Source organism: Dermacentor variabilis, chromosome 11, assembly GCF_050947875.1.
Source record: "Dermacentor variabilis isolate Ectoservices chromosome 11, ASM5094787v1, whole genome shotgun sequence".
Classification (NCBI taxonomy): Eukaryota; Metazoa; Arthropoda; class Arachnida; order Ixodida; family Ixodidae; genus Dermacentor; species Dermacentor variabilis.
Genome location: NC_134578.1, coordinates 89,838,230 through 89,850,477, shown reverse-complemented (window position 1 = coordinate 89,850,477; position 12,248 = coordinate 89,838,230). Strand labels below are relative to the sequence as shown.

General features: G+C 43.0%; 1 protein-coding gene across 6 annotated transcripts in view; it reads left to right on the top strand.

Moving 5' to 3' along the window:
* Positions 1–12,248, top strand: part of LOC142563834 (uncharacterized) — a 165,469-nt gene that overhangs the window by 26,403 nt on the left and 126,818 nt on the right. The window lies entirely within an intron of this gene.

Genomic DNA, 12,248 nt, shown 5'->3' with positions numbered 1-12,248 from the left:
CAAAAAATTAGATTCCCTGGCCAGTCTAGACATTAAGGTTACGTCGTGCCAGTAGTAAACTGCCCACCGTGAAGGAAGAATTGATGACCTGGAGAACCGAAGCTGAGGGTCTAATATCATTGTTTACGGACTACCTGAAGCTGAAGAAGAGAAAACCGAATCGCTAGAGGCGGTGCTGTGAAAAATGAGATAATAAAAGGTATTCTTGAGCTAGAACCAGTGGCTATAGAACGTATTCATAGGTTGGGACGGCCATCGCCTGGCAAGGTCAGGCCTGTTATTCTCACGCTCCTAGATTCAAGTGACAAAATTACAATTCTAAAGCAGGGAAGCAAACTGAAAGGCACGAATTACTCTATTGGCGAGGATTTTTCAGTAAGAGTGCGGGAAATCAGAAGAAAGCTATGGCAAAGCTGCAAAATGAATCGAGAAAACGGCGAGAAAGCCTGGCTGGTATACGATAAGCTATATATCAATAAAAAGGCATACGTTTGGGACGAAAACAAAAATGATAAAGTACCTATTGAAAAAAATGGAAGCAAAAAGTGACGCACGGCGGCAAGCGAAACTCGACGGCCAAATACTCGAAGCCAAGCGCCATTGCTACAGACATAACTGAGCAATGCGACCAGATCCCTCGTCTGGAAAGCACATCCAAAGTAAAAATCCCTAGGTCCTCCAAAAAAACTGGAGATTTAACCAAACGGAAAGAACTGAGGCTACTTAACATAAACGCGCGCAGTGTCACTAATAAAATAGATAAGTTAGAAACCATACTTATGCAGCGTGATCCTCACATCCCGGTGATAACAGAGACGTGGCTGAGAAAGGAAATTAGTGACGATGAAATCTTTCCCTCATGTTACAGCGCATATCGAAAACATAGAACTACTAGAGGTGGGGGAGTAGCTATCCTTGTTAAACCAGAAGTAGAAGCTACGATTACAACTGATGTTGGCATTCCTGAGTGCTTGTGCGTACAGTTATCCTGTTGGGGACATAGCTTCATCTTATATGCATGTTACAGGTCGCCGGACGCGTGCCCGGAGTATATAACTGTGCTCAAAGAACGTATGTCACAGTATCATAATAGGAAAATTTTCGTGGTTGGTGACCTTAATTTGCCAAGTGTGGACTGGGAGGGACTGTCCTGTTCCCAGGCCAGTAAAAACGCTAACATTATTTTTGATATCATGCTCGCTCACCACCTAACTCATATAATCAAACAACCCACACGCGTACAAGGACATGCAAGCTCGGTTCTAGATTTGGTATTTGTAAATAGGGCTTTTTCAGAACATACCATTCTATTGGAACAAGGGCTGTCCGTTCATGAACTTGTAAGCGTGTCAATTCCTCTTCTTAAATGCAGTAGCTACCAAAAATCTCCCATTCGGTATTTTAAGGACTATTCCCGAGCTGACGATGCTCGTGTGCTTGAATACATGGAAACCGTACTTGCTGACTTTGATGATGGCTCCCCAAACACGGGCGCTCTTTGGGACAAATTTGTAGAGACGTGTCATTATTGTATGAGCAACTTTATACCCAGCAAACGCAAACAAACACATAGGCGTGCACCCTGGATGACTCGCGAAATCATTAAATTGAAGAGAAAAGTTAAACGGCTAAGAAAGCAGCATGCGCAGTGCAGCGTTATCAGCGATGACCAAAGAATCCGTGCACAAGCGATGCATCACGCAAAGGATTACTACTTTAAAACTGTAATGCCCAATTTTATAAAGAATGATCCTTTCAAGTTCTGGAATTATCTTAGTGAAACCAAGAAAGCAGTTTCGAAGATATCAGTTGACGGTAGCATAGTCACAAATTATGAAGATATAGCAAATCATTTTAATGCCTATTTTAATAGCGTGTTTTTAGTATCCGAACCATGTACGCCTACCGCAATGTCATTTCAACCTTACGAAGTCAATTTTATTTCATATCCTGGTTTGGTTTCTATGCTCTTAAACTTAAACACGAAAAAATGTTGCGGTCCTGACGATATTGCAAATGTGTTTTTTCGACGATATGCCGAATGCGTTGCCTAGTTCCTTTTTATTATTTTTAATAGTTCCTTGTCAACAGCAACCTTGCCGCGTTACTGGAAGACGGCCCGAGTAATCCCTATCTTCAAGAAAGGCGACAGATTATTACTATCTAACTACAGACCGATATCTTTAACTTCCTCATGTTGTAAACTTATAGAACATATTATAGCCACTCAAATTACAGAATTCCTTGACAAACACTCCATGTTAACAAGTTTTCAGCACGGCTTTAGAAAGAAGTATTCGACAGTGACGCAACTCGTCACTGTTACGCATGAGTTTGCCAAAGGTCTTGATAATAATATTCAGATAGACACAATTTTTTTTAGATTTCTGTAAGGCCTTTGATAACGTTCCTCATGACAAACTAATCTATAAACTAAACAACATTGGTCTTCCGAAAGTGTTGGTCGCTTGGGTGGCGGAATATTTGAGAAATCGGGTGCAGTTTGTCACAGTCGAGGATCAAAATCCGCGCCTTCTACCAGTCACGTCGGGTATACCCCAAGGCAGTGTGCTAGGGCCGTTGCTATTTTTGTGCTATATAAATGATATCATAGATATAATTGATCCAACGATTCAAATTCGATCGTTCGTAGATGACTGTATATTATTCCGTGAAGTTTGCAGCATATATGATCAAAAAGAACTGAACGAAAATCTCGATTACGTATACCAATGGTGCAACCAGTGGGGCACGGTCGTAAATGCACAAAAAACAGTTTCCATTTCTATAACTAAAAGAAAATCCCCTTTTCAGTATGCTTACTCCCTAGGTTCATCTACAGTTAATCATGACGATAGCTACAAATATTTAGGTGTAACGTTCACTGCTAACTTCTCCTGGAATTCACACGTCGATGACAGTTGTTCCTCTGCTTTCAGAAAGTTGTGTTTCCTAAGACACAAGCTTCGTAATTCACCACCAAATGTAAAACTTCTATGCTATCAATCATACATCAGACCAAAGCTAGAATATGCAAGCATAGTATGGGACCCCTACACAAAACATAACATTGATAAACTCGAAAGAATTCAAAGAAAGGCTGTTCGATTTATCTTTTCGAAATTTCGTCGTGTGGACTCTCCGTCGGAACTAATGACAGCGAATAACATACCCCCCCCCCCCCCCCTTCAGTACAGAAGAAGGTAATTTCGCTTGGGCTTCCTGAATTCTCTCCTTAACCAGCAATTCGCTATTGGTCCTTCCTTGTATTTATCCCCCCTATCCACAAGACATACACGACATCAACAACCAAGATCTTTAACGCCATATTTCGCAAAAACAGATGCTTATAAATTTTCCTTTTTCCCGCACACAGTGTCTCAATGGAATTCTATACCAGAGCGCGATCGTCTTGCCATCGCGTAGAATTGTATACATTTAGCCATTGTGTTCATTTTTGCTATTTATTTGTATCTGGATGTAAAACGTAATGTATGTGCACCCATAAACTCAATGTGATTTGTTAAAAATGCCCGTCCTGCTTGGACCACGTTATGTGGTCTGCAGTATGTATAAATAAATAAAAAAAATTAAATAGGGGCACCCGAGCTAAAGCTTCCTCTTAAGGAGGAGGCCGAGCTACAACTAGCTCCCCCCCCCCCGAACGAAATTTCTAACTACGCCACTGGATGGCACCGTGCCTCGGGTCCAACTTTCGTCGAGTTGTCAATGTTGGTGATTCCAACATGCGTAAAGTAGAACCGGCTTTTACAGATAGGTGTAGGTGCTGGCGAACAAGTCCAGATTAGCTCGCTTCTGGTAAAACCTATTAGGGAGGTGATAACAAAAGCCAAGGAATGCATGTGGGACCCAATGGAGGAGATGCAACTTGTGGGGAGTATGAACGAAGTGATTGGCATACTGCAGGGACGGGGGGCAAGGATCATGGCGCAAATAGCCAGAGTGATCGACCTACGGAGTGTTTCAAAGGAAGTGCATGGTGCCAGAGCTTGAAAAGCAGAGGTGTGCAGTTGAGAGGGCAGCCCGTGCAGTAAACAGGGAAATTTGGAGGCGAGCTAAAGCAATGAATTTGACGGCAATTGGCATCAACCGAGAGGTGCATCGAGGAGGCCATGAAGGCGATTTTCTACGTGACGGGATACATTTTAGCGTAAGTGGGGGAAAAAGGTTGGACGTCGATTTGCGGTGCGGTTTGTAGCTTGTGTAGGCGGGCCATAGGCAATCAGAAATGAATATTAAGCATTGACTCCAGCAACACATTAGTAAAGGGCAGAATTAAGACAGAAGGTATTAGGAAAAGCACAAGGAATTAGAATAGAGAAAGTTAAATTTTTTACATTAACATGCAGGCTGCTCGCAACCAGGCAAAAGGGCTGGAAACTCAAATTCATCTACAAAATTTGAAGCAGCTGCCTGCTATTGTCAATTTTGTATGGGGAGGATGCAACAGAACGACTCGGTCAAGGAATCAACTTGGTTAAAGCGCATTGGTGGGCGAGTTGGTTAGAATCCATCATAGAATGTGTAAGCGCGACTGAACGAGGACGTAGAAAGAAACACATGCACAGAGACAGCGCTTCTTTCAACTATAGATTTTATGTCGCGCGCATGGATAAATATATACCGTGTGAGCGTAAACAAACGTGATAACAAGAAACAACATTCAGTGGTTCATTTCAATGAACCGTACACGTGTGCAAGGCATGGTGAAAGCATATACTGCAATGGTTACAAAGATAAACTGAGGAATCGTATCTCCTTTTTAGATAGCGACACTGATGGCTTGCTCACGCAAATTTTCTCTAATTTTGCAATTTCGTAGGCCTCTACAATCTCTCTTGTCATTCTGCTATGGGCCCTATACAGAATCGAGGTACTTTCAAATATGGGATTGCAGGAACAATCTCGGCAGTGAATATCCAAATGACCCGTGATTACCCTAGTGACGTTATATCGAAGCTTTTTTAATCTCTCATTGATGCATCTGCCGGTTTGACCAACATACGTTCTTCCGCACGAAAGAGGAATGACATAGACAACGTTATGAGTGCATGTTACAAATTGTGTGCGATGTTGAGTAGAACATGCGTGCCTTTTGTTATTCTCTGTATTAACCTGTTTGCATAGCTTCTGTAGACGCTAAGGGGCAGAGAAAATCACGTCCACCCCCGATTTCGCCGCTATTTTACTGAGATTGTAAAATGCAATGAATATATGGTGCCACAGCAATTTTCTTTTCTTTAGCATTGGTACTGCTGCCATTCGATGCGTTTTTACACTTCATGCTCCCTGCGACCGAGGTGAGCATACGCATCGGGTAACCAGAATCTGCCAGGCGCTTGGCCTGATCTCTGAAACTGGCTTCGACTTTGTGGTCACACGACTTCGTCAGAGAATTATTGAAACAAGGTGTTCCTACTGCGCGTTTTACAAGTTTTCAATGAGCGGAATGAAATGGCAGGACTGGCTTATCGCCTCTTGGCTGATAACTCCAGCAGGTCTTTTGTCGGGAAAAGTAGCATCGCAAATCTAAAAACCATATGGAATATATGAGGACTCCATGTGTCAATGACAAAGCCGACAACACTTCAGTGAAGGGGGTTACGGTTTTTGAAACCAGCGAGTCAAAATTGTCTGATTCGTTATTCAAAATGACCAGGCAATCTTCAACAAATCTAAACACTTTTACGACGTCGCTGCTATTTTTCTGGCAATCGTCAAGAACCTGGTCACGGTTAGTTCGATATAAGTCACTTGAGTAGGGAGTAATACATGACCCAATGCGTATGCCATCTTCTCGTTTGACATTTCCCTCCCAAGTAGCGTAAGTCAAGTTAACATAAAAAGGAAGAATTCTACAAATCTGTCGCAAGTCGAACCAGCGCTGTATTTGTGTATTTGTTTGTTTCTACGTCCTCGTTCAGTCGCGCTTATACACTCTATCATGGGTCAAAGAAACGCGGAGGAGTAGGCATGCTGAATAATGGTGGTCTGAAGTGACAAATGGAAAGGTGACCTGTAAGGAACATTCATGCATTAGGAGCACATGGCAAAGCAATGAGACGTGGCTGGGAGTAGCTTTCCTATGGACGTGTAGTGATAGCAGAGATAAAAATAAGGATTTCATTCGTGTCATCAAAAGCGACATTAATGATTTCAAAAAATCGGGCCCGGTGATATTTGTGGGAGATATGAGCGCGCACGTGGATGATTTAGAAGGATATAATCATCACAACGGTTTTCTACTGCTGGATCTGTGTGACGAACGGAACCTTAAAGCAGTTAGCAGGGAAAATAAGTGTCATGTACAGGTAACGTGGCAATACGGAAACAGGCAGTCATGTATAGACTACACCTTTTTCTAAGAAATGATCTACCAACAAGTAAACCAAATGATAATTGACAAACATAGAAAAATAGCCTTGGTAGCGATCATAGACGTTTAACTTTAATGTTCGAGAGAAATACTAGCGCCAAACATGAACCAATGGCATCAGAATATCCCGAATCGAATGAACAGTAAATAACCGAGATCGCACAAAACGTAGAGATTAAAATGAAGAAAACAGCAGTAAGGGAATATAGGGAACTCGTAGGCGTTATGCAGCAAGAAGACAGACGGAGCAAAAAATTTGTTGGTTTAGAAAGAGGAAACCACGTAAGCTGTGTAACAATCAAATAAAGCAAGTTATAGAAGAGCATAAGCAACGCGTCTAGGGATCATCGAGAAGCGAAAAAGTTGCGATTACAAGGATGAGAGATGCTTCTTAGATGGAACAAAGAGGAAGAAAAGAAAAGGGTAGGGAGCGAGCTCGTGCAAAATAAAATTAAAGGCGCTACTGACCCCCCTCCCCCACTGGGTGCATAACATTCGCAAAAGATCCGAAGGCAACCAACTAACGCGTACAACCCCCTTTTTAAATCTGGAACACGAAGGCCCCAAAGTGATTGAAGGCACTCATGCTTCGGTCTTGATATCTCGCGTTTCATTCTGGGTTTCAGCCTTAGTGGCTCCATGGTGATGTAAATTCACGCTGTATATGAGAACTCTTTTCCTCAATAACATTTCCTGTTTCCTGTAGTGCTTTGTGTTGTGTTTCTCCTAAGTCTGCGTTTTAGCAGCACTTTTCCATCATGAAGAATTATTTTATTTGAGACACAGAAAAAGGCAATAGCTGTCTACGAGTATACGGTTTACGTTACTACTAATCTTATTACTATTTGTTTTGAAAACATATATACGTTTTACAGAAAAGAGAAAGCGAGGAGCAGGCTGGAAACTGCCACCGGAATGGGCACAACTCGTCAGAAATGATGAGACAGAAACATAGGAATGGAAGATCGAAAGAAGGGGAGAACAGAGAAAAAGAGCAATATGACAAATGTAAAAGAATAGAGTAAACACACAGTAGGGCAAGTTACTGCAGGTCATGCTACTAAAGAATGATAAACAGAAGACGTACTTTCTGAATTACACAGGTGAACGTAAGCTACTTCATTCTAGAAGAGTAAGGAGAGCGCGATGAGCGTAATCGCGTCGAGACGCAAAACCACTGAGGTACAAACATTCGTCGAGTGTCGTACACCGCAGGCTAAGGAGATCACAGCCCTTAACTAAGAGCATGCTGTGCGCATGTAAAGTGGGACACTTTACATGCGCAAGCCGTAGATGATGGACTGGGCGTACCTGCATGTATGTATAAACGTTTGTACACGTTCACACAGCAACACTTAGCTTGAGTAGCTGCGCTCTAGGACGATGAGCCAAGCCTCGACCGCGAATACGGGGCGGGAACGTTCCATTTGCGGCGCGCTTGCCTGAATGCTGCTTGAGTAGGTGTTGACGAATCAGCAGACGAGTGTGATCAAGCATGCACAAAGTTGAAGCCAGCCGATCAGCCTCTTCATTTTCTGTGGTGCCTAAGTGCGAAGGTGTCTATTGAGCAACGAGACATACCCTACATGATGAAATTTTGTTTACAGAATGAGTAATGCTACGTACAACTGGATAAATAATGTAACTGCGTGGTAATCTGCTAAGCGCAACGCGGGAGTCCGTGAAAGACGCCGTTTTCGGTGCGGTTGTTACTCCTTTTGCACGTATTTCAGTGCAAGATTAATTGTTGCCAGCTGCACAGTTGTTCACGAGACTTGATTGGGTATATGAAACATGAATCGTACTTGAGTCGAATGCCCGAAAAACGCTGAAGAGGTGCCTAGACCGCCGCTGTGTACAGAACCATCTGTGAATACTTGAACATATTCTGAAGATATTTCGAACATCTGAGACTGACCGAATTGGAATATTGCTGAAACAGGTCTTGGTACCAATAGTTCATCTCAGGAGGTCAGAGTTCGGTGAGATTGGTAGTTTCACCAATCAGGGGCCTTCTTGCATATAGCCCTGAGAGTACTTAGCAAGTGCAAATGTTGAACAACAGTTCAGCGGTCGTCACTCTCAGCTTCAAACTGCGCAATTTCGATGTCCAGAAGCACTAAAGGCGAAGTTTCTCAAGATGATTTATTGGGATTCCTATACTTAAACGATTTGCTTCGATTGTGCTGGCTATTGCCTCTCTAAATTCTCAACATTCCTATCTATTCTATTCCTTTATTGTACATTAGACATGGATTCGTTTTAACCTTGCTTTTTGGAGGAATAGAGAAAATTTACTTTCGTATGTCTTGACAGTCCATGCAATTGATGTGCAAATCAGTACGCGCATCTTCACCTTTATCATCTTAAGTGTGAACGATATCCACGTTGAACAAATGGAAAACAAAGAACAAATAAAACGGAGTACAAGCCGCGTCGCGCATTGTGCCCGCCCTGCCTGGGGTTTCAGGGTAATTATTCATGATAGCAGGTATGAACGACGGCTGTTCCAAGTGTTTATGCAGCCCTCGCTAGTGTCATGCCAAGCTGAAATGTAATTAACCTTTTCAGTTATCTGACCTCTCTCTAAAGTTCATTTAACTACGTCGCAGGGAGGGTGGCAGACAGCTAGTAATCGTCTTCTAGATGGATGCGAACCTTGTCCTTTCGCTTGCACTGGTCAAAAGGAGCAGGTGGAAAAACACGCTAGGCTATGTCTTCTCCTGAACGAGCAAGTTTCGCGCCTTTGTTTTACAGCGAATCTGTTAGAAGCGCTCGAAAACATCTCATGCTAGTTTTTACGTTTTTCTAATGAAAGTAGACCACTCTTGAAGCGCAAATTTTGAGAATGCGTGGAGGAATACTACGGAAAATTTGAACGCTTGTGTGTTGAATAGGGGATAAATTAAGATTACTAAGAGCTGGTTCTCGGTCCGTTTAGAGGCGTTATAAGAAACGCTTATAAAATTTCCCCGGTTCCCTTAAATGACAAAGCACAGCAGAGATCTCATACTTTGACGAAATAAGGGCCACATTGTCGCCAACTTGTACGGAAAGTTTGAAGTGCGCACGCTTCTGCGTTTTGATGATGATGATGATGATGATGATGGTGATGATTTGTATTGTTTATTGGCGCAAGGGCCAAGTGTGGCCAAAGAGCGTCAAGGGAGTGGTGATGAGTACTGAATGGACTAACGGCTGACGTGATGTGGCTATAGAGAGACCTAAAACTGAGAGCTATAAGTTGCTTAAAATACATAAGGAATAAAAATATGAGAGTGGCTGAAGTAGGGTATTCTATAAGTATAGGATGTACAACGACGTGTAATGGCATTACATGAATAAAAATGGACAGGTTATTGTTGTTGACGAGTAGCACAACAGTCTCAGCGGATCCCTTTAGCACAAGGGCCCGGAGGCAGGTGCTATAACAAAGGTTCACAACGCAATTGTGTCCTCTCTCAAGAGGCCGTGTTACGAATTTCTTGGACAGAAAACGGGGAGCGTGCGAACGTAGTTTAAAAAGGCTAAGGTAGATTGCATGTCAAGTAGCGGTTCTCTGCATAGAAACAGTTCCAGGTGGAGTGGTATACACTGAGTGTATGCTAAAGGGAAGTGTTTTTTCCTCTCAACTTGTGTTTCGCGGCATTCTAGGAAGACATGCTGAACACTGAGTGTCTCCCCACATTTACTACACATTGGACATTCACTGCCAGTCAAGGAAAAGCTATGTGTACCGTAAGTGTGCCCTATTCTGAGACGACAGAATAGGACATCCCTTCGTTTGGAATTGGTCAGTGATGGCCAGTATCCTAAATGTGGCTTAACTATGTGGAGTTTATTAAGGGTTTCAGCGTCCAACTTATGCTGCCAGTAGGTACTCAGTTTTTTCCGTAAGTATGGCTTTAGGTCTGAGACCGGAACGGCTGCGGACATGTTGCAAGCTTTTGTGTCTAAGGAGGTAGCAATTTGGTCTGCCGGGACGTTGCCTTCAATACATCTATGTCCAGGCACTCAGCATGTGATTACATATTGGCCAGAGGCATAAACAGTACATAGGAGAGAGAAAAGATCTGTAATTACTGAATTTATGTGGTTGAACTATGACATCAATGTTTTCACTACGCTTAATGAGTTTGTGCATATGACCGTCTTATGTAGTTTTAACTGTTTGATGTGTTTCGCAGCCGACCACAGTGCATACGCCTCTGCTATAAAGATGCTTGTTTTAGGGTGCAGAACATCGGACTCGCAAAAGGATGGGCCGACGGCTGCATATGGCGCGCCAGCATGTGATTTAGACGCATCTGTGTAATACTCTGGACACGGTTATTTAAATTGTAATTCCGGAAAATGCATACGAATGTGCGCCTCCGGAACGTGCTTCGTTACCTCCACCAATGACGTGTCACAGTCAATGATTCGCCACAACCACGGCGGAAACGGCTTGGCAGAAGCCATTAGACGATTTTCATGAATTGGAATATCCATCTCCTTTCTCAGCTTTCTCACACGGGTCGAGAATGGCTCTCTGGCTGTAGGTTTGTTATGAAAGAGGCTTGCAGAGGTCATATCGTTTATGGCGGGATAACAAGGATGGCGTTTGCAAGCTTGTACTTTCAGAAAATAATTAAAAGTAGAATATGACGGCTGGAGATCGAGCGACCATTCATTCAATTTCACATAGAGGCTTTGAATCGGACTCGTCCTAGAGGCCCCTGTGGCGAGGCGTATACCAAGATGATGCACAGGGTCCAGCATCTTGAGAGCACTGGGTGTAGCAGAGTGATACACTACGGCACCGTAGTATAACCGCGGTCGCACAAGGCTCCTGTAGAGGTTCATGAGGCATTTCCTGTGGCTGCGCCATGTTGTGCATGACAGTATTTTCAGGATGTTCATTGTTTTAAGGCATATAACTTTCAGATACTTGATATGAGGAATGAAGGTTTGTTTTGAGTCAAGTATTATGCCCAAAAATATATGTTCAGTGTTGAGTGTTATGTGTGGTCCACGCAGCATAATATCAGGATCTTGTACCAAGCCTCTCTTTCTAAAAAATGTACACAGGTGCCTTTGAAAGGGTTTAGCTTGAAGCCATATTCATTTGCCCATTTTGAGACCTTGTTCAGTCCGAGTTAGACTTGGCGCTCGCAGACTGCAAGGTTACACGACCTAAATCCTAGTTGCACATCATCCACACATATTCAATAAAACATTGAGGATGGAATGGCTTTGTGAAGGAAATTCATTTTCACAATGAAGACGGTGAAACTAAGCACGCCACCTTGTGGCACATCAGTCTCTTGAGCCTGGACAGGGCATTGCCCACTCTAACACTGAACGTGCGGTTAGTCAAGTAGATTTCTATCATATTTAGCATATTGCCGCGTACACCCATCGCAGATAGGTCTCGGAGGATGCCGAATCGCCATGTTGTGTGATAGGCTTTCTCCAAGTCGAGAAACACAGAGAGGAAAAATTGTTTGTGTATACAAGCCTCTCTAATGTTTGTCTCAATGTGAACAAGGTGGTCTATTGTGGACCTACCTTCCCTGAAACCACATTGAAGGGGATCAAGCAGAAAGTTGCTTTCCAGGAAATAGATTACACGCCAGTTGACCATTTTTTCATTAAACTTGCACATACAGCTTGTTAGTGCTATTGGTCTACAACTGCTGGCTAATGTGGGGTCTTTGCGTTGCTTAAGAATTGGTATGGCGATCAGTTCTTTCCACGAGGATGGAATATGCCCAGATATTCACATGGTGTTGTAAAGAGACAGAAGTGCGTTTAATGTTTCTGGGTGCATATTCCTGATCATTGCATACATTAAGCGGTCACCACCTGG